The following is a 24,275-nucleotide window of genomic DNA, read 5'->3' as shown; positions in this document are numbered from 1 at the left end:
CAGCACTGCATTCCTGGTATAAATCCCACCTGGTCATAGTGTATTATCCTCATGAAAACTTGCTGTAATATTTTTGCTAATATTTTCTTTAAAAATGTGCATTGATATTCATTAGAGAAATTGGTCTAAAATTTTCTTTCTGTTTTGGCTCTTTCCAGTTTAGGTATCAGCACCATATTTGTATCATATAAATGGTAGGACTCCTCCTTTGCTTATATTTCCAAATAGTTTATGTAATACTGGAATTAATTGTTCTTTAAATGTTTGATAGAATTCACTTGTAAATCCATCTGACCCTGGTGATTTTTTTCTTAGGTAGTTCATAGATGGCTTGTTCAATTTCTTTTTTTTTCTGATATGGGGTTATTTACATATTGTATATCCTTTTCCGTTGATCTGGCCAATTCATTTTTTTTTGTAAATATTCACACATTTCACTTAGATTGTCAAATTTATTGGCATGCAGTTGGACAAAATGGCTCTTAATTATTGTTTTAATTTCCTCTTCATTAATAGTGAATTCACCCTTTTCCTTTTTGATACTTGTAATTTTATTTCCTTCTTTCTTTTTTTAATCCAATTAACCAAAAGTTTATCTATTTTATTGTTTTTTTCCCATAAAACTAGCTCTTCATTTTCTTTATTAGTTCAATAGTTTTCTTAATTTCAATTTTATTAATCTCTCCATTGGTTTTCAGAATTTCTAATTTGGTATTTAATTGGGGATTTTAAATTTGTTCTTTTTCTAGCTTTTCTAGCTGCATTTCCAATTCAGTGTTCTCCTCTTTCTCTATTTTATTCATTTAAGCATTTAGAGATATAAAATTTCCCCTAAAAATTGCTTTGGCTGCATCCTGTAAGTTTTGGTATGTTGTTTCATTATTGCCATTCTCTTGGATGATGTTATTGATTGTTTCTATGATTTCTTGTTTCACCCACTCATTCTATAGGATTAGATTAGTTTTTCATTAATTTTTAGTCTATCTTTCCATGGGCCTTTATTGCATGTGATTTTTCATTGCATCATAATCTGAAAAGCATGCATTTAATATTTCTGCCTTTCTGCACTGGATTGTAAGATTTTTATGCCATAGTATATGGTCAATTTTCATGTAGCTGCCATGTACTGCTGAGAAAAAGGTATATTCCTTTCTATCCCCATTCAGTTTTCTCCAGAGATCTACCATATTTAATTTTTCTAAAATTGTATTCACCTCCTTAACTTCTTTCTTGTTTATTTTGTGGTTAGATTTATCTGGTTCTGAGAGAGGGATATTGAGGTCCCCTACTTGTATAGTTTTGTTGTCTATTTCTTCCTGTAACCTCCTTAACTTCTCCAAGAATTTGGATTCTATAGCATTTGGTGCATATATGTTTAGTATTGATATTATTTATCTATGGCACATTTTAGGAAGATGTAGTTTCCTTTCTTATCTCTTTTAATTAGATCTAATTTTGCTTTTACTTGGTCTGAGATCAGGATTGCTACCACTGTTTTTTTTTTAAATTTCAACTGAAGCATAATACATCCTGCTCTAGCCTTTTACCTTTACTCTAAGTATATTTCTCTGCTTCAAATGTGTTTCTTGAAAGCAACATATGGTAGGATTATGATTTTTAATACCCTCTACTATCTACTTCTATTTTATCAGAGAGTTCAGCTCAATCACATTCACAGTCATGATTATTAACTGTGTCTTTCTCTCCATCCTATCCCGCCACCATTTATATTTTTCTCTTTGCTTTCCTCCTTTCCCTCCTCACCAGTGTTTTGCTTGTGACTACCACCTCACTCAATCTTCCCCCCTTCCATTAACCCCTCTCCCTTTTCTTTCTCCTTTCCCCTACTACTTCTTCCCTCCCTTCTGTTCTCCTTTCTGTCCACCCCTCCATTTTCTTCTCTCTTCCCCTTCCTAATTCCTATACAAGATAGATTTCTATACTCAATGGAGTGTGTCTGATATTCCCTCTTTGAGCCAAATCTGATGAGAATAAGGTTCAAACAATACCTCCCTCTTTTCTTTCCCTCTACTCTAATAGGTCTTTGCACCTCTTCATGTGATGTAATTTGCCCTTTTCTGCCTCCTCCTTTCCTCTTCTCTCAGTACAATACTTTTTTTACCCCTTAGTTATTTTTTTATCATCACATCGAAGTCAACTTATACCCATACCATATCTCTATGTATACCCCTTCTAAATGCTATATAAAGATACAGTTCTCAAGAGATAAAACTATCACCTTCCAGGTAGGGATACAAACAGTTTGACCTTATTGAATAATTTTTTTTTTCCTTCTTATTTACCTTTTTATGCTTCTCTTGAGTCTTGTACTAGAACATAGAATTTTCTGTTCACTTCTGCTTTGTTTTGTTTTGTTTTGTTTTGTTTTTTTCCAAACAGGAATGATTCAAAGTCCCCTATTCCATTGAATATCCATCTTTTCCCCGGAAAGATTATATCAAATTTTGCTGGGTAATTGATTCTTGGCTGTAATCCAAGCTCCTTTACCTTCCTGAACATCATATACCAAGCCCTCTGGTCCTTTAATGTAGAAGCTGCTAAGTCCTGCATAACCCCTACTCTGGCTCCACAATATTAATTTTTTTTCTGTTTGCTTGTAGTATTTTCTCCTTGACCTGATAATTCTGGAACTTGGCTATAATATTCCTTGGAGTTTATATTTGGAATCTCTTTCAGGAGGTGATTGATGGATTATTTCAATGACCATTCTACCCTCTGGTTCTAGGATATCAGGATAGTCTTCCTTGATTATTTCTTGAAAGATAACTGTCAGGTTTTTTTTTTTTTCTCATCGCTTTCAGGTAGACCAACAATTTTAAAATTATCTCTCCTGGATCTATTTTCCTGGTTAGTTGTTTTTTTCTCAATGAGGCATTTTACATTTACTTCTTTTTTTTTTTCATTTTAAAAAAAATTTTGTTTGACTGATTCTTGATGTCTCATAGAGTCATTAAGTTCCACTTGCTCAATCCTAATTTTTAAGGAATTATTTTCTTCAGTTAGCTTTTGTACCTCATTTTCCATTTGGCCACTTCTACTTTTTTATGGACTTGTTTTCTTCAGTGATTTTTTTCCATTTGGCCAATTATATTTTTTAAAGAATTGTTTCTTTCAGTCAATTTTTATCCTTCCTTTTCCAAGCTGTTGAACTTCTCTTGTATGCCTCTCATTTCTTTTCCCAATTTTTTTCTGTCTCTCTTGTTTGACTTTTAAAATTCTTCTTGAGCTATTCCAAGAAGACTTTTTGGACTTGGGACCAATTCATATTCCTCTTTAAGATTTTGGAAGTATATGTATTGACAATGTTGTCCTCTTTTGAGTTTGTGTCTTATTCTTCCCCATCACCATAGTAGTTTTCTATGGTCAATGTTCATTTTCACTTCATGATCATTTTTTTTTGGTCTATTTAGTGGTTTTTAAAGTTGAGCTCTCCTGTTGGAGTGCAGGAGGCAGTGTCCCAAGCTTCTTATGCTGAGGGCCAGGAACCTCATCACTGGCTTTGTGTGCTGGGGTCTCAGGTGCAGGCCACTTGGGGTTGTAGAGGTCTGGTAGCTTACCTGGTGCTGAACTGGGCTCCTAGTGGTGGTGTGCTGAGGTCAACTGGGATTTTCTGCATTTCCTTTGGGATATACTGTAGCACATGGAGGTCTGGTCCCTGAAGGATGCCTGCCCACCCTGGGCTATGCTGAAGCACCTGGTAGTTTTCCAAGCTATAGTCTGCTAGTTCCCCTGACTATGCTAAGGCATGTCTGGTGGGGGAGGGGAGTCCTGGTGTTGGTGTTTGCCTGCCCCATCACCCTGAGGCTCAGAATCTTTGGCTGATTGGCTAAGGTGGGGCTTGCTGGAATGCTTCTTGTCCTGGAATGTGCTCTTTATTTCCCTGAGTGAGATTGACCTTTCTTGCTGATCCTCCAATTTTCCCAGGCTAAAAGATTGCTCTATTCCATCTTTCTTCTGGCTCTGCTGTTCCATAATTTGTTCTGGAGTCCTATTTTATGGTTGTTCAGAGGTGAAAATGGGAGAGTGGCAATGGTTTATTGCTTACTCCACATCTTGTCTCCCAGAAGTCCTCTATTCTGTTTTTTAAGATATTTTCTTCAGAATTTTTCTTGGGCCTCCTTTACCAAGCTTTTGACTCTTTTTTTCATTATTTTCTTGCACAATTCTCATTTTTTTCACAGTTTTTCCTCTACCTCTCTTATTTGATTTTAAAAATCCTTTTTTGAGCTCTTCCATGATTTGAGACAGTTCATATATTTCTTGGAGGCTTTTGATGTAGAAATTCTGACTTTTCTGTCTTCTGAATGTGTGTTTTAATCTTCCTTGTCACCATAGTAACTTTCTATGGTCAGAAATTTTTTCTGTTATTTGCTTATTTTCCCAGCCTTATTTCTTAACTTTTTACTCTTTATTAAAGTGGGGCTCTGTTTCCAGGGTGGATGGTACATTGTCCCAAGTTCCCAAGGGGTTTTATGCAACTGTTTTCAGAGACACTTCTAGGAATCTGTAGTTTTCAGTTCTTTCAAGGTCATATGATCTAAGGAGAAGTAGATTTACTATTCTCCTGTGCTCTGGTCTGTGAGCAACCACAAGCACTCTTTTTCTGTTCTGGAACTGTGACGAGTCTCTCTCTCTCTCTCTCTCTCTCTCTCTCTCTCTCTCTCTCTCTCTTTCTCTCTCTCTCTGCACTTGTTTTTAGTATGGAATCTTTACTCCAGGTAACATTTATTTGTTCATTGATTCATGGCCATACCATTATTGCATTTAATGTCTTTCTGATAACCTTACATTCCATTTTCAGGATTCTTAAATGATTCTGCAATACACCTTTTCATTGAGCAGCCATGGCTTTCTAAATTTCCTCTATTTAAAAGATAATACACACTGAGTTTTTAAAGTCATAGTACATAAATATAAGCCACTAGACTAAAATACAGATTTCCTGTAAGAGCTGAGGAATTACAGTTTCAATATTAAGTTATGACCAGAAATAAAAATAGAAATTAAAAAGCACTTAAAATGCACCACAAATATGCTATTTTACTCCTTTTTCTCCTACCCTGCCTTTGAAGAACAATTACCGAACTGTATTAAACTATGATAGCATCTGGCTCCTTGGCAAGTTCCGCAGACAACTGGCAGTCTAGGAATACTGCATGACTATCAGGTGGTTTAGATGCTGAAGATAGACTGCCTGGTCTATCACAGAGTGCTCCATTTGTATATCTTCTCTTTCCTTTTTTTTCCAAGCCCATTCTCTTTGTTCAGTATTCTCAACATAAAGTAAATCCATGGATGAACCGATTTGTATACCTATCTATGTGATTTTAATTTAAAAGGAACATGGACTCAATTCTTTCTTCTAAGTTTCTTATTCCTATTAAATTTATCTTACTCATAACTTCATATATGATGACTTAGTATTATCTTAAGGACATTTAAACATTCTTTTCTATAGGTTCTTTCTGGGCCTCTATATTTCCCATATACATAATTTGCTCATTGCTATATTGGATGCTTTCTAATGATTTCTTCCTCAACAAGATTTATGTAGTTTATTTTACCTCAGAGTGATGATTTAGTTATTTGGGAATAATATATTCCAGAGAATAGATCAATTACCCTCACTGCATTAACTATAATAGATTTTGTAGCCATTATAAGTTAGGCTATCATATCCATGGGTTAAAATAAATACCTTGCTGTTGGCATATTATGTGAAAATCAGCACAGCAACAGACTGACAAATCAAAGATGAGCAAACATAGCCTCAATTTTGCCTTCTCCAAAATCTGAACCTGTTAATAGTAAGTGAGTAGGTAGACAACCTGGAATAAAAACAACTTTGGCTGAAACACCAGAGACTTTCAATATTTTATTTTCATTCATTTGACTTCACATTGGGCACAGAGATGATTTGTGAACTCAAGTAAAAAGCCCTGTTGCAAAATTAGAGTCTAACAAACTAATTAGTCATTTTCCATCAAATAGTTCTTTATTTCATACTCTATGAACATATTCATTTAGTACATGTTTTTGTTTATAGAAACTATGTATATAGTATAACAAAAACTGATAGTTATCTAGAACTTTAAAGTTTACAAAGCACTTCACATATTCATCTCATTTGACCCTTATAAACTTCTGTGATGTGCGTAGTATAGGTATTATTATTTCTATTGCATATATGAAGTAATAGATTTTCAGTAATGTCAAGGGACTTACCCAGAGTCATATTACTAGTGAGTATTAGAGGTAAGATTTATGCACAAGTTTTCTTTACTCTAGGTCCAATAAAATATTTGTTATTACAAGCTACTGTGTGTTCCCCTACAATTCAGTGAGCTTTGACACTGTCAGTTGGGAGGGCTTATGTGAAATTATATCAAGATTTGGTTGCCCAGAGAATTTCATCAGCATTGTACATCAATTTCATGATGGCATGCTTGCCCAAGTTCTGAATAATGGACAATGCTCTCGTGCTTTCCCAATCACCAATTGAATGAAAAAAAGTCAGTGTGCTTGTTCCCATGCTTTTTAGCTGATGTTTTCAGCCATGCTGTCAAATGCTTTCTATGAGGATGAAAATGGCATCAATGTCAGCAACCACACTGACAATAAATTCTTTAACTTGAAAAGGCTACAAGCTAAGACCAAAGGGGAGGGAGTGTTGGTGCATGATTCTCTGTTTGCAGATGATTGTGCACTCAATGCAGCCTCTGAACCTGAGATTCAACAAAGTATGGATCAGTTCTCTGCTGCTTGTGCTAATTTTGGCCTAGCAATTAACACCAAGAAACAGAGGTGCTCCATCAGCCCCCACCACACCATCCATACGTGGAACCATTGGTTACAGCAAATGGAGAAGCTTTGAATGCTGTGGATAAGTTCCCTTGCCTTGGTAGTGTACTTTCCAGGGATGTACACATTGATAATGAGGTTGACACACATTGCCAGAGCCAAATCAGTGTTTGGAAGGATCTGAAGGAAAGTATGAGAGAGAAGAGGTATTAGACTGACTACCAAACTGAACGTCTGCAGAGCCAATGTACTGACCTCATTGTTGTATGCCTGTGAAACCTGGACAGTATAGTAGGGCCATGCCAGTAAACTGAATTGCTTCCATTTGAATTATCTTAGAAGATTCTGAAGATCAACTGGCAGGTTAAGATAACAGACACCAAAATCTGTTCTCTAAATTACCAACTATTCACACTCTGTTTCAGAGAGAGTGATTCCAATGGGCTGGCCACACTGTTTGAATGCAAAATGTACACTTGCCAAAAAGACTATTTTATGGAGAACTCACACAGGGCAAGTGTTCAAATGGTGGACAGAAGAAGTGATACAAGGACACACTCAAGGTATCTCTTATGAACTTTGGAATTGATTGTGTAACATGGGAGCCACTGGCACAGGACCACTCAGCATGGTGTGCCCATATCAGAGAAGGTGTTGTGCTCTATGAGCAAAGCAGAATTGAAACTGCACAAAGGAAATGAAGGATGTGCAAATTTAGAGAATCCACTCCCAATGTTCACATGGACTATTCATGTCCAACCTGCAGTAGAGCATTCTGAGCTCATATTGGTCTGATCAGTCACAGTCAGACACACTGTACTTGACTCCAGCATAGTGATGTCATTTTGGTCCCCTTTGAGAAAGAAGGACAACAACCAACCAACCAACCTTTAGAACCCAATGTAGTTTTCTGTACATTGTAAATAATTCATAAATATTTCTTGAATAATTAGCTGATAGAATTAATTAGGCTAAGCTATCATGATGATGAGGAGAAATGAAAAAAGTCTTGTACCTCTTCTTTTGGGGAAGTGTTTTGTTTTGTTTTTCTCAGCTTCCTCTTCCTTTAGGATTGGAATCATGGATGTGATGTTAAATATTTAACAACCAGCTCTTCCCCCAAAAATGTACTCATGGCACACTTTTAAATTTATTCTGAATTATTATTTTGTCTATCCCTAGCTTACATTTAGACAAGTGATAAAATAAATCAACCCTACATTTGTAAATGTGTAATTTATTAGACATACATGCTCACACTAAAAATTTACAATTGGCTCTCAGGAACTGATTTAGGTTGGCTCCAGCACAATGCTGTCATGGCTTTTCTTATAAACCTAGCCCAAAAAAGATGTTTGATGCTGGAGTGGAACTAAATCAATCAATCCATCAATGATCATTTATTAGCTCTTACTATGTGCCAATTACCATGCTAGACACTGGAGACAGGAAAAAATGGCAAAATTATGGTACCTTATTTCACAGAAATCACATTCTGATAGGGTAGAACTGTGGAAATATAAGAATGAAACACCATGTCTCTAGTGGAGGAGGGAGGTAAAAAAAGAGAGAGAAGGAAAAGAAAATAAAGAAAAAGACACTTTTCAGAAGAAAGATATTTATGTTGGGGAAGGGCATAGGAATGGGAAAAGCCTCTCCAAGGGTTAGAATTTGAGCTGAGACTTGAAGAAACTCATGAGTCTGAGGTAAGAAAGCAGAGCATTCCAGTCATGGGGACAAACATTGAAAAGGTATGGAATTGGGAGATGTGTTTAGATATTATTTAAATGCTATGTTTAAGAGAATCAAGAAAGCTAGCATTCCTGGATCATAGGAGTAAAGTATGTGTTCAGGTTTTGAAGAAAGGAATAAAAGCACCTACTATGTGTTAGGAACTGTGCTAAGCACTTTACACATATTATCTCATTTGATCCTCACAGCAGTCCTGAGAAGTAAGTGCTATTATAATTCATATTTTACAATTGAGGAAACTGAGAAAGACAGAGGTTAAGTGACTTTCCTAAGGCCACACAGCTAAGTATCTGAGTCTGGATTTAAACTCAGGTCTCCCTGACTCCATACCATGTAGCTAGCTGTGTTGAAGTCAGCTGAAGGGCATTCAAACCAAACAAAATATTTTTTAAATGCCTAATGTTTGTCCACTTGCAGCCTGGAGTACTTTCTTACTGTCTTGTGTTTCAAAAGGGATGTGTCTTAATTAAAGGTTCTTTAATGCAAACTCAAATTCCTAGCCAGTTCACACTGAGAAATCCAAATAAGGTTCTAAATATAAGAAATCCAAATAGTATAAAACCTCTAAATCTCCTTGCCTTCTGTGTCTTGTCCTCTCTTTATTCATGATCTCATTGTGAACATTTAGCAAGTGCTGTTGGCATGGATTTGATTGGTCTTCTATACTTTAATACATTGTCAAATACATATTAAGAAACATCTAAAATAATGCCATTAAAAATAGCAATTTTTAGAGTCACCAAAGTCTGCTGCAAAAAATATGAGGGAGGGGAAGTAGGAGCAGCAGTGCAGCTCGTTTCTCTTCTCTTTGATTTTCCATTAGGAAATGAGTATACCAATGGGAAATGTCAAGATATTAGGAGCTCTGTTTTCCAGAGCTAAGGCCCAGCAAGCAGGCTATTCCCTGAGTTTGGCATAACAACAATCTGTTGCATTCACCCTCGAGATGATCTCAGCCACAGCAAAACCCCAGAATAAAGACTTATGATTCCCCTATTTCCTAGGAAATCCTGGCCTGAAAGCTGGGGCTACAGCTAACATTCTGCAGCAGGAAGTGTTAATCACATCTCAACACTGAACAATTCTTGCACCTGTAACTGCCCAGTGAACTAAACCAGGTGCTGTACTCGTGTTCCCTCCACACTAATTCTGGGTTTGTACCTTGCTAAACAATCACAAGGCTCAACTACCCTTAAGACTTGAGATGATAATCACAAGGCTCAATGATTCTAATAACTTATACTGTTCCCAAAAGAGACCTAAGAATGCCTGCATTGTCCCCAAAAATGTGTTGGAACTGTTTACTCAAGACCCAAGAATGTGTTGGATGCCATTTTTGGTGGTTTTCATGCTTAAAACCCCTACTCTCCCATAAGCCCTAAGCCCTCCTTCTAAGGAAAACTTCCACTCGCAAGTGCTTTCCTCACTTTGAAATTAAACTTTTGTTTGATTCCTGACTCTCCTATCTCTGGCCTGCTTTGTTTGATACCAGCCACTCACAGGTTAGAGACTAGTTCTGGTCTGGTTGACATCAAGTAATAGGGGAGTAGATCAGTCTCCCATAAAGCAAAAGGAGAAGTCTCAAAAAAAGATCTTGTTGACTGTCCATTTCCTACCTTTTCAAAGGTCACTGGCTAGATATAGAATTCAGTCACCAGCCATTCAGAACTCGGCACTGTCACTGGGAGTATTTGATATCTAATAGTCTTAGATTCAGCATATGAAATCTAACTGGGATGCTGTCATACCTTTACTAGTCACAATTTTTAAGCTCAAAATCTTTTCTCCTCTGTATCCTGCTTCTTTGGCTTAATTTACACTTCTCTTACAAGCCTACATCATGTTCATGATTCAATGCACTCTGGGTTGTTTGACAGTAGTGAAGTTTGAAATCCCCTCAGATTTTAGGGAATACTTGGGAAATGAAATTGTATGCCCACAGAGTCCCCACCCTTTTCTACCTTTGCTACATGTCAGCAGAGGTCTCAATGACAGACCATACTTTAAATGAATTAAACTGATTAACTGAATTAAAAGAAGATTGTTTTTAACTGTATACACACTACCCTTGGAAAATTATCTGAACTTCTAAAAATGCAGTTAATTTATATCAATGCACTTAATCTAAAAGTATTCGTTTTATTTATTCTTTTTTCATTATTAAGAATACATTAGGGTGGGTGGAGCCAAGATGACAGGATAAAAGCAGTGACATGCTTCAGCCCTCCCCCAAAACTCTACAAATACCTGTAAAAAAGGCTCTAAACAAATTCTAGACCAGCAGAACCCACAAAAAGACAGAGTGAAACAAATTTCCAGCCCAAGGTATGGATGGTTGCTTGGAAACGTCTATCATGACAGGCTGGGAGAGAAATGCAGTTCAGTTTGGGCCACACAGGCAAAAAGTACACCTCAGTGAACCTGGAGCAGTTCTCAGGGGATTGAATCAAAGGGAGTTGTGTTTCCAGACTTCTCAACCCACAAACACCAAAGACAGAGAAGGTCAGTAGGAAAGATCTGTGATCAGAGTGAGAGAGAAGCTTGGTTTGGCCCCATTCCCAGCACAGCCTGGGAGTGGCAGTTGCTTCTGGAGGTCTTGGCCCACACACAGAGTAGGGATCAAGTGGCTGATCAGAAGGGGATTGCAGGGATCTCTTTGCTGGTACTGAGGCAGGATTATCTTGCTTTACCTGTGTTTGGATCTGAAGCACAGTCCTGAATGGAGGTCCTGGCATGAGGAAGAGTGCTGGAGTGGCAGAGTTTGTGGTGGTTGTGAAGAGGGAACTCTCCTAACAGTTCCAAGACAGAAAAGAGTGCTTGTGGTCACTTATAGACCAGAGCAGACCAAGAAAGGAGTAAACACCTCACCCTTGATCATAACACCTTGGAATTACTGAAAATTTACAGGTCCTTAGAAGTATCTCTGAAAACAGCTGCACAAAACCCTGAAGCTTGGGACAATACATTCTCCACACTGGAAGCAGATCCCTACCTTAAGAGTTTATAACTCAACTAATTGGCTAGGATCATGAGCAAACTGCCCAAAAAAAGTCAGACCATAGAATCTTTCTTTGGTTACAAAGAAGATCAAAATATACAACCAGAAGAAGAGAGCAAAGTCAAAGCCCCTGCATTCAAGCTTCAAGAGCTCAAAAAGGACTTTGAGAAGCAAGTAAGAGAAGTAGAGGAAAAACTGGGAAGAGAAATGAGAGTGAAAAAAGAAAATCATGAAAAACAAGTCAACAACTTGCTAAAGGAGACCCAAAAAAAAATACTGAAGAAAACACCTTGAAAAATAGCCTAACCCAAATGGCAAAAAGGGTCCAAAAAGCCAATGAGGAGAAGAATGCCTTCAAAAGCAGAATTGGAAAAATGGAAAAGGAAGTCCAAAAGTTCATTGAAGAAAATACTTCCCTTTTTAAAAAAATTAATTTATTTTGATTTATCAACCATTATTTTCACAAGCTTTTGAGTTTTAAATTTTTCTCTCCCTCATCCTTCTTCCCAAGACAGCATGCAACCTGATATAGGCTATACATATACATTCCTATTAAACATATTTTCACATTAGTGATGTTGTAAGTAAGAATTAGAACCAATAGGAGAGGGGCAGCTAGGTGGTGCAGTGGATAGAGCGCTAACCCTGGAGTCAGGAGGACCTGAGTTCAAATCTGGCCTCAGACACTTCATACTTACTAGCTGTGTGACCATGGACAAGTCACTTAACCCTATTGCCTAGCCGAAAACAAACAAACAAGCAAAAACAGAACCAATAGGAGAAACCAACAGAAGACAACAGAAGAAAAAAATAGCAAATAGTATGCTTTGATCTGCATCCAAACTGCATAGTTATTTCTTTGGATGTAAATAGTATTTTCCATCATGAAGCCTTTGAAGATGTCTTAGATCCTTGTATTGCTGAGAAGGGCTAAGCCTGTCAATATTAGTCATTGTACAACATGGCTGTTACTGTGTACAACATTCTCCTGGTTCTACTCACTTCACTCAGCATCAGACCATACAAGTCTTTCCAGGTTTTTCTGAAGTCTGCCAATTTATCATTTCTTACAGCACAATAGTATTCCATTACATTCATATACCACAACTTGTTCAACCATTGCCCAATTGATGGGCATTCTCTCAGCTTCCAATTTTTTGCCACCACAAAAAGAGCTGCTATAAATATTGTACGTGTGGGTCTTTTTCCCATTTGTATGATTTCTTTGGGATGCAGCCCTAGAAGTGCTATTGCTGGGTCAAAGGGTATGCACATTTTTATAGCCCTTTGGGCACAGTTCCAAATTGTTTTCCAAAATGGTTGGATCATTTCAAAACTCCACCAACAGTGCATTAGTTTTCCAATTTCCCACATCTTCTCCAACATTTATCATTTTCCTGTTTTGTCATGTTGGCCAATCTGATAGGTATGATGTGGTACCTCAGAGTTGCTTTGATTTGCATTTCTTAAATCAATAGTGATCTAGAGCATTTGAGAAAATACTTCCTTAAAAATTAGGATGGAGCAAATGGAAGCTAATGACTTTATGAGAAATCAAGAAATTGTTAAACAAAACCAAAAGAATGAAAAAATAAAATAAAAACAATGGAAAATATCTCATTGGAAGAAACAACTGACCTGGAAAATATACCCAGGAGAGATCATTTAAAAACTATTGGACTACCTGAAAGCCATGATCAAAAAAAGAGCTTAGACATCGTCTTTTAAGAAATTATCAAGGAAAACTGCCCTTATGTTGTAGAACCAGAGGGAAAATAGAAATTGAAAGAATCCCCAAAGGAAAACTCCTAGGAATATTATAGCCAAATTCCAGAGTTCCCAGGTCAAGGAGAAAATATTGCAAGCAGCCAGAAAGAAACAGTTCAAGTATTGTGGAAACACAATCAGGATAACACAAGATTTAGCAGCTGCTACATTAAGGGACCAGAGGGCTTAGAATATGATATTCTGGAGGTCAAAGAAGATAAGGTTACCATCAAAAATCACCTACCCAGCAAAACTGAGTAAAATCCTTCAGGGGAAGAAATGGAAATTCAGTGAAATAGAAGACTTTCAAGCATTCTTGATGAAAAGACCAGAGCTGAATAGAAAATTTGACTTTCAAATATAAGACTCAAGAGAAGCATGAAGAGGTAAACAGGAAAGAGAAATCATAAGGGACTTATTAAGGTTGGACTGTTTACATTCTTGCATGGAAAGATGATATTTGTAACTCATGAGACCTTTGTCAGTATTAGAGTAGTTGGAGGGAAAAAATATGCAGATAGATAGATAGAGGGCACAGGGTGAGTTCAAGATGAAGGAGTGATATCTGTAGAATAACATTAAGTGGTGAGAGAGGATTATACTTGGAGAAGGAAAAAGGGAGAGATAGATTGAGGTAAATTATTTCACATAAAATATAAAAGAAATAGCTTTTACAATGGAGGGGAAATGGGGGAATGTAAGAAGGAATGAATGAATCTTATTCTCATTGGATTTGGCTTAAAGAAGGAATAACATACACACTCAATTGAGTACGGAACTCTATCTCAACCTACAGGAAAATAGGGGGGTGGGAGATAAAAGAGCTGGGGAATGATAGAAAGGAGGAGAGATTGAGGGAGGGGATAATCAGAAGAAAATACTTCTGAGGAAGGACAGGGTTAAAAGAGAAAATAGAATAAATGGGGGGCAGGATAGGATGAAGGAGAATATAGTTAGTTTTTCACAATAAAACTACTATGGAATTTTTTTGCATGACTCCACATATATAACCTGTATCAAGCTGCTTGCCTTCTCAATGATGGTGTATGGGGAGTGAGGGAGAGAGAAAATTTGGAATCCAAAGTTTTAAAACCAAATTATAAAAATTGTTTTCACATGCAACTGAGAAATAAGATATACAGGAAATGGGGTATAGAAATCTATCCTAGCCTCTAGGAAAATAGAAAAGGAAAGGTATAAGAGAAGAGGGGGGATAGAAGAGAGGGCAGATTAGGGGAAGGGGTATTCAGGATGCATACCATCTTGGGGTGAAGGGTGAGATGGGGAGAAAATTTGGAACGCAAAATCTTGTAGAAGCAAATGTTGAAAACTAAAAATAAATAAATTTAAAAAAGAACACATAGGATATTTCTATTTTCTTCAGTTTTTTTATATATTCATTCTTTCCTATCCTATTTCAATCTATTTGCAAATAGGGTATGTTTTATTCAATGTACCTATATGCCTTGACCAGTATCATTCCTGGCACAATAAATTAATTAATAAATACTTATTGATTTAATATGTATTTTCTAATAATGTTAATATAATTACCTTTATCATAGCTAAAATTGATACAGCACTTTATGATTTTCAAAGCCCTTTACATATATTATTTATTTGATCCTCAGAACAATCCTGTCAGGTAAATGCTATAATTATGCCCATTTTACAAATGTGAAAACCAAGGATTACAGAGATTAAATGACTTGCCCAGATTCTATACAGCTAATAAATATCTGAGGGCAGAATTCGAAGTCAGGCCTTCCTAAATCCAGGTTAGATACTTTCATGAATTTGATGTTAGCAAGTTCTACAACAATATCTTTGTCTGTATTGATATTGAGATGTAATTCATCTTACTTAAAAGGTTAGGCTGGCTTTACAGAGGAACCAAACCCATTTCCTGCACCAACTTAAAATATGTCAGAAAAAGCTTTATGCTCCAATACAAAGTCAGGTTGTTTATTTTTTTAATTGATATTAGTGAATATTATAGTTAAGTTGTTGAATATCATTCCTTGGAGAGAAATCATCAAGATTGAAATTATTCCTTGGTTCAAGATGAGTGAGATCCATGATTTAGAGCATTTGAACAATTATAGAAGATTGCTTTGTTTAATTTTGAAACATCTTGCTTAAGTTTCCCAATGAGCTGGAGAGGAAATATTTTAAAAATAGAAACAAACTAACATTAATTTTCTTTTGATAATTCTTTGCTCTTAACAGGAAGCATCAAGATAAATAATGTGAGGTGATCCTAAAGACAAATAAAATTAGTTTGACATGGGAACAAGATAAGGTAACAAGGAAACCCATAGGGTAAGAGGAAAAGGATGAGCCAATAGTTTTGGAATTTCAACTCTGGTAGATTCACATAATGCACCTTCCTTCCCAAAAATACCCTTGTGCCATGGGAAAGTAGGGGATAGGACATATCAGCAATGTCTAGCCATTTTTTTAAACATATTTTATTAACATTTTAGATGCCAGCAAACTAAGGACCTGGCCACCCACTCTAACAAATTAATATATTTCCAGTTATATAGAACAATTTTGGTTTCTGTAAAGCACATTTTCTCACAGTATCTCTCTGTGTATAATGGTAAACAGATTCATAAGTATTTCATACATTTGGTAGTCATTTTGAATGGAATTTTTCTTTTTGATTTATATCTTCTGAGTTTCACTGGTGATAGGAAAAGCTAAGGATATGTGTGAATTTATTCCATATTATACTACTTTGATATTTATTGTTTCTATTAGTTTTAATTAACTCTACAGAATTCACTAGGTAAAACAGATCATCATCTTCAAAAAGTGATTTTTTAAAAATCACTTATCTTTACTTCCTCAATTTCCTTTTTTTTTGGTCTTAATGCTGTAGGTAGCAGTTCTAATATCATATTATATAATAGTTTTGATAATGAACATCATTACTTTACCCCCATCTAGATTATTTTTCCTTTATGAGTTCATTTATAGCTTGTTATATTAATTTATCTAAGATTAAAGTCTTTAGTTCTTGTTCCATTAATCTGAGTATCTTATATATTTAATATTCATTCCAAGAGTTTTATTGGTCTAAAATTTACCAACTTGTTTTTAGTACTCTCTTTACTTCCTATTCATTTGTTATACTTTGTAATATCTCAACTTGATTTTTTTTTGTATTAAAAATGAGATGGTAAAGTTTTGCTCATTTTATCATTCCCTTTAAAGGTTTACCAATTTTTTTTTATGATTTTATCATTATTTTATTATTATTCATCAATCCAATTTTGTTTTGCTTTCAATTTTGGTTTATAAGAAGAGACGAACAATAGATTTAGACTTGGGAAGAACATCAAAGGTAATTAAACCTAATCTCATTTTAGAGATAAGTCAACCGTATTAGAAAGACTTGCTTAGTATCACATAGAAAGTGTCTAATGCAGGATTTGAATTCATGTCTTTTTAACTCTAAGCCCAGTGTTCCAAACACAATGTCCACTCCAACTCCCAGTTAGAGATTTTTATTTTGTTGCTTTTCTATTTTTTTTCCTTTCCTTGTATGTCCAATTCATTGACCTGATGTTATTTCTTTACTTTGTTGATTAAAAAAATTTGGAGGTATATGTTTATATATAATCATATAATGTTATATATTATACCCATAATACTTATTTTTGTATGTATATGTGTGTTCATAGTGTGTGTGTGTGTGTGTGTGTGTGTGTGTTATCTCTTAGTGGTGCTTTAGCTGCATCTCAAAAGTTCTGGTGTATTTTCTCTTATTGTCATTTTCTTTGATAAAAAGATTATCTTTTCCTAAGATTTGTTATTTTATTCATCAATTATTTAGAAGAGAATGATTAAATTTTCATATAACTTCGAATCCTTTTTTAAAAAAAACATACTTTATTGAATATAATTACTTGTTACATTGTGGTCAGTAAAGAATATATTTATTCTACTTTTCTTCATTTGTGAAATTTTCATACTCAAGGACAATTTTTGTTAAGGTGACATATATAACTGAGAGATTTTTTATATTCTTTTTGTTTCACATTCAGTAAATGCCAGAGACAATATGCACAGTTTTCAAAAAAACCTAATAAGGGTTATTGAGAAAAAGCTATTATTTCTTGTTTATCTTTCTGTTAATTTGCGTAGGTCTGAAAGAAGTACATTAAAGCCTCTAACTTTTAATTTCACATTTCTTCCTATAATTCCATTAACCTCACCTCAAAGTGTTTATGTTTATAGCTATCTATGTGTACATATATATTATAAATACGTATGTGTGTATGTTCATATTTATGTATGTGTGTGTATATTTATGGATGTGTATATGTATATTAGGATAATTTATATTAATTTTTCCCCACAATGCCTTTAATTATGATGTTTATCTCATTAATCATATCTATCTTATTGTTGGCTTTTCTGAGGTGTCATTACTACATCTGCTAATTTGAGTTTGTCTGAAGTATGAGAAATTCTATTCTAATACCTCATTTTCACTCTGAGCATTGGCAAACTGAAGACTCTCTGTATCATCCTAGTTTAGAATGGTGTGATTTTCAAGGCCCTCTGAGATTCTTATGGGTCACATGCTGACATAGAAAGCCAAATGTTAATATTATCTATATTTTATTTTATTTTTATATATTTTGTTAAATAATTCACAATTACATTTTAATGTGGTTCAGGCTATGCTTGAGCATATTTTGGACTGCATGCAGCTTGCAGGTCACATTTTTAACACCTTTGCTCTGAAGGCTCTCAGGTAAGATTTCTGTAGACTTCCTACCTTACTGGGACATTCTTAGAAAAGTGCTTCTGGTTCCTGACTCATTTACTGGTCAGAGCTATCCAAGTGCTACTTGTTTCTTCAATCTCTGGAACTTCCTTGTCCAAGAACTCTAAGTTTTTTGCCTTGGGATACAAATGATTTCAAGCTTCAAGTATTTCTGAAGCTTTATGGTTCAGACTGTTGGGAGTGACCCTCCCCTCCATTAACAGGCATTCATGGCAGTAGACCTGAACATCTTTGTTGAATCAATCAACAATCAAATGTATACCATAGGTGAGAACAAAGGAGGAATAGCACACTTCCAAACCATTTGGTGAAAGTAAGTGATGCCACTTAGGTAGTATTTTTTGATTTATTGAGACAAATCAGTCATTCCCACTGGGGCTAAGATTAGAAAATAGCAAGCCAGTTTGGAATTCAACAAATCCAATAACAAGCCAGCATAGTGGTGGAAGCAATTACATTTAAGCCTCTGAGAGGGAATTCCTTGAGGGTAAGGGTAAGGTTGGGGAGAGAAGTAAGCCTCTGTCTTCTCATTTGCCTGCTCCTGCATTTACCAGAGGATGATGTTGTGAACTTCAAAAGATCTGAAGATTAAGCCTTCCTATCCAGCTTTTCCATCAGCTTCTTAGTTATATATCTGTTATAATAATGTCTGACAGCAGCACTGGCCTTGAGAGCTAAGCATAAACTAGATACACTAGAGAAAGGCAGCTTCAGGACTATACAATGAACCCAACAGAAAATTATACCTAAGAGGAAATTCACATGGACTCTGAAAATTCAGAAAAGAACTCCCAGAAACCAGGAGCTGGGAGTCACCCCTTTGCCATATATGCATGCTAGGCATGAGTGCACTTTCCTTAGGATATATATGTACTTTTCAGAGACTATGGTCCTGGTTTGTGGGAGATTTCTGTGTAATATTTTTCTTGATATACGACTTTAGAAAACACAACTTTGTAAAATTGAATTGATGTTAATTGATTAATACATTTTAGAGCTGTGCACCTAGCAGATGGATGGGGGGGGCATTTGATATACCTCATGAGTAACAATACTTAAAAATAAAAAAAGCTCAGACAAAGAAAGTTAACTCTAGAGCCCTGAGGGCAAAAATAGTATCCCTACTCTGTGAATCAGACCTGAAAGTGGAAGTCAGAGTTTGAAGAGCAAACTGAGAGCTTACATTACAGAAAAAATATTAGGAGCTAAGTTAGGAGTTAAAATTAGTTTGGCTTTGGTCATGATGAAACATTTGATAAAGCTTGGAAAAACAGTGAATAAAAGAAAAATTATTGAGAATCATAGGGAGGAGAGATAGCCAGAGTTCATGGCCCCACAAGCAAGCAATTTGTGATAAATGCACATTAAGTCAAACTCTTTTTTCTCTTGCTTTAGAGGGTGGGAGGAGATGATTAGCAATTAGATGTTTAGAAATAGTCTGTTTAGAGGTAGTATGATAAACTAGATGACCTCTCAAAGTTCCTTCCAAACTATAATATGCCATTAAAGTCAAAATTACATCTTCATGACTGTCAGAGCAAAGCATGAAAGAAAGATATGCCATCAGTTTTCATACCACAGGTCCAGATCAACTTCTACTCTTACCATGGGAGCACAGTGAATTAACATAAAAACACATTTTGTCTTAATATTGGTGTATTAATATATGTGTGCATAAATATATACATATATACCATATGTACAGACAATATATACACATGTGTATATGTACACATATATACATCTATATTTATATGTTTGTATGTATGAATTTATAATGGAATGAATTTTGGGAAATCATATTTTTTCATACTGATTGAAACAACTGATTTATTGCTCTCAGGTTCTGGAAGTCAAGAAATATGCTTGCTGGAACATTATTTGCTTGGGCATGGATGAAAGATTTTACTCACTGTGATAGTAATGAGGGTAATGAAGGCTTTTTGCTTTCCACCTGTTCCTAAGAACCATGATTGTTGCAACAATAAAGGTATGTTAAGAGAAATACAAGATAAAACATACAAATTGATGAATACTACCAATTTTGTTATTCCTAAATTTTAAAATTTGTCATAATTAATGTTCATGTAACATTGTTAAAGTGAACATACTGTACATCTGTCTAAGTGATGGAGTAAAATTTATAAACGGAATTGGAAGAACTATTATAAATTCTAGGAATGGAATATGAAACCTGGCACATCCTGGCTGCTGTCATATGTGTCATAATTGCAGTTTGAGTTCATTGTTGGTGTAAACCATTCATTTACTTACTCAAAGGTAAGAATTTATCTATAGACAAATAAGCCCTTGATTTGTTGCTGCTAATATTGCTGCCATCTCTGACCAATTTTTATTTCTATACCTGAAGAAACCTCCACTGCAACCTTAAAAACAAACAAATTAATCTCAAAAACTTTTCAACTACTATTCACTTCTGCAAAAATAATTGCTTTAATTTATATTAAGAAGGAAGGAAACAAGCATTTGTTAAAAACTTGCTATGTGCTAAGCACATAGGCAAATCTTATCTAATTTGATCTTCACAACAGTCTTGAAAGGTAGATGTCATTATTACCCCACTTTATATTTGAGGAAATTGAGCTAGACAGAACATAAGTGGCTACCCCAAGATTTCACAGGTAGTTAGTACTGGAGGGCAATAGTAACTGATTCAGGTCTTCTAGATTCCAGAATTAGTTTAACTGCCTCCATTATCATCAATATTATTTTCCTAAGCCATATGCATTCCGACAACAACAACAACACACCCACACACATATGTATGTAGGTGTTTTTCAATATCACACACATATATGTATGTATGCATGCATATATGTATATACACAGAACACATATATACATGTATATACATATACATGTATATACCCATGCATACATACATGTGTGAATGCATATACTCATTTGTATATTTGTGTAAGTGTATACATACACGTGTGTGTGATGGCCTTTTCTTTATACTCATCCTTTACATCTCTGCAGTCTTTGGCTCTGTTAGTCACTCTTCCTTTAGAGGTTATCTTTTGTCTAGGTTTTAATGATGTTAATCTTTCGTCTCATTGGTCCTCAGTTTCCTTTGCTGGATCTTCTTCTACATCGTGCACACTTATTATTTCAATTGGTAATTGCAGTGGATAGAATGCCAAGTCTAGAGTCAGCAAAGTTTATCTTCTTGTGTTCAAATTTGGTCTCAGACATTTATCAGCTGTGTGAGCCTGGGCAAGTGACTTTACTGTGTTTGCCTTAGTTCCTCATCTGTAAAATGAGCTGGGGAAAGAAATGGCAAACCACTTTAGTATCTTTGCCAAGAAAACCCCAAATGGGGTCACAAAGAATTGAACACAACTGATTTGGAACCCAAAGTTTTAAAAACACTTGTCTAAAAAAAGGTTTTCACATGCAACTGGGAAATAAGAAATACAGGAAATGGGGTACAGAAATCTATCCTGCCCTAAAGGAAAATAGAGGGGGAAGGGGAAAAGAGAAAGGGGGGAGAGATAGAAGGGAAAGTAGACTAGGAGAAGGGGTATTCAGAATGCATGCCATCTTGGGGTGGGGGGAAGGGTGAGATGGGGTGAAAATTTGGAACTCAAAATCTTGTGGAAATGAGTGTTGAAAACTAAAAATAAATAAATTTGAAAAAATAGAATTGAACACAACTGAATAATGACTGAACAATAAAAAAACTCATCACCTCCTTGCATTATTTCAAATCACGGGGAGAATAGGTATCCTACATGGGTAACTGGTTTTGAGGTGCACTAAGAATTTAAGGCTATTATATAGAGCTAAATTTAAGGTACAGAAAACAATAATTCATTACTATATATTCTGACCAGTGCCAAGTTAGATCTATGTGTCAGAGAAGTTGCCACATTGAGTTTAATATACACTGTTGGGGGGCAGAGCCAGGATGGCAGAGTAAAAGGCAGTGACTTCCTTGAGATCTCCCCCAAATCCCTTCAAATACCTACAAAAATCAAACAAACTCTAGAGCAGCAGAACCCACAAAAAGACAGAGTGAAAAAAATTTCCAGCCCAAGATAACTTGGATGGTTGATTAGAAAGGTCTATTGCAATGGACTAGGAGAGGAATACATTTCAGCTTGGGCCACACAGGCAAAGTCCAGGCCTCAGTGAACCTGGAACAGACCTCAGGGGACTGAATCATGGGCTACTGTGGTGCTTTTCAGACTTCTCAACCCATAAATGCCAAAGACAACTTAAGAAGTCAGTAGGAAAGATCTGTGACCACAGTGAGAAAGGAGCTTGGTCTGGCCCCAGTCCAGATGCAGCCCCAGGATGGCAGCTGCCTCTGAAGCTTCTGGCCTACAGAGGTAGGGGGAATTGAATGACTGATCAGAGGGGGATTTCAGGGAATCTCTTGTTTTGCCCATGCTTGGATCTGGGCCACAGTTCTGAGTGGCGGTCCTGGGACAAGGAGAAGCACTAGTGTGATGGAGCTTGAAGTGGTGGTGGAGAGGGAATCCTCCTCATATTTCCAAGGTAGAAAAGAGTGCTTGTGGTCACTTATAGACAAGAGCACAGGGAAAAAAGTAAATACCTTTCCCTTGATCATACAACCTTGGAAGAACGGAAAATTTACAGGTCACTAGAAGTATCTCTGAAAACAGCTGCACAAAACTCCTGAAGCTTGGGACAGTACATTCTCCACACTGGAAGCAGACTACTACCTTAACAAAGAGTTTATAACTCAAGTAATTGTCTGGGAACATGAGCAAACTGCACAAAAAATGTCAAACTATAGAATCCTTCTTTGGTGACAAAGAAGATCAAAACATACAATCAGAAGAAGACAATAAAATCAAAGTTCCTATATCCAAATGCCTCCAAGAAAAACATGAATTAGTCCCAGGCCAAGGAAGAGCTCAAAAGGGATTTTGAGAAGCAAGTAAGAGAAGTAGAGGAAAAACTGGGAAGAGAAAGGAGAGTGATGCAAGAAAATCATAAAAAACAAGTCAACAGCTTGCTAAAGGAGATCCAAAAAAATACTGAAGAAAATAACACCTTAAAAAATGGCCTAACCCAAATGGCAAAAGAGGGCCAAAAAGCCAATGAGGAGAAGAATGCCTTCAAAAGAAGAATTGGACAGATGGAAAAGGAAGTCTAAAAGCTCACTGAAGAAAATACTTCCTTAAAAATTAGAATGGAGCAAATGGAAGCTAGTGACTTTGTGAGAGATCATGACATTGTAAAACAAAACCAAAGGAATGAAAAAATAGAAGACAATGTCAAAAATCTCATTGGAAAAACAACTGACCTGGAAAATAGATCAAGGAGAGATAATTTAAAAATTATTTGAGTACCTGAAAGCCATGATCAAAAAAAGAGCCTATATCTGACCAAATACTTGATACTTACTAGCTGTGTGACCCTGAGCAAGTCACTTAACCCCAATTACCTAAAAATAAATAAACAAATTTAAAAAGAGCCCAGACATCATCTTTCAAGAAATTGTCATGGAAAATTGCCCTGATATCCTAGAACCAGAGGGTAAAATAGAAATTGAAAGAATATACTGATCACCTCCTGAAAGAGATCCCCAACAGAAAACTCCTAGGAATATTATAGCCAAATTTCAGAGTTCCCAGGTCAAGGAGAAAATATTGCAAGCAGCCAGAAAGAAACAGTTCAAGTATTGTGGAAACACAATCAGGATAACACAAGATTTAGCAGCTGCTACATTAAGGGACCAGACAGCTTGGAATATGATATTCTGGAGGTCAAAGGAGATAGGGTTACCATCAAAAATCACCTTCCCAGCAAAACTGAGAATAATCCTTCAGGGGAAGAAATGGAAATTCAGTGAAACAGAGGACTTTCAAGCATTTTTGATGAAAAGACCAGAGCTGAGTAGAAAATTTGACTTTCAAATATAAGACTCAAGAGAAGCATGAAGAGGTAAACAGGAAAGAGAAATCATAAGGGACTTATTAAGGTTGAACTCTTTACATTCCTGCATGGAAAGATGATATTTGTAACTCATGAGACCTTTGTCAGTATTAGAGTAGTCAGAGTGAAAAAATAGATGGATGGATAGATGGATAGATAGATAGATAGATAGATAGATAGATAGATAGATAGATAGAT

This window comes from Vombatus ursinus, unplaced genomic scaffold, assembly GCF_900497805.2.
Source record: "Vombatus ursinus unplaced genomic scaffold, bare-nosed wombat genome assembly UNPS02014792.1, whole genome shotgun sequence".
NCBI classification, from domain to species: Eukaryota; Metazoa; Chordata; class Mammalia; order Diprotodontia; family Vombatidae; genus Vombatus; species Vombatus ursinus.
This window is presented reverse-complemented; position numbering follows the sequence as displayed.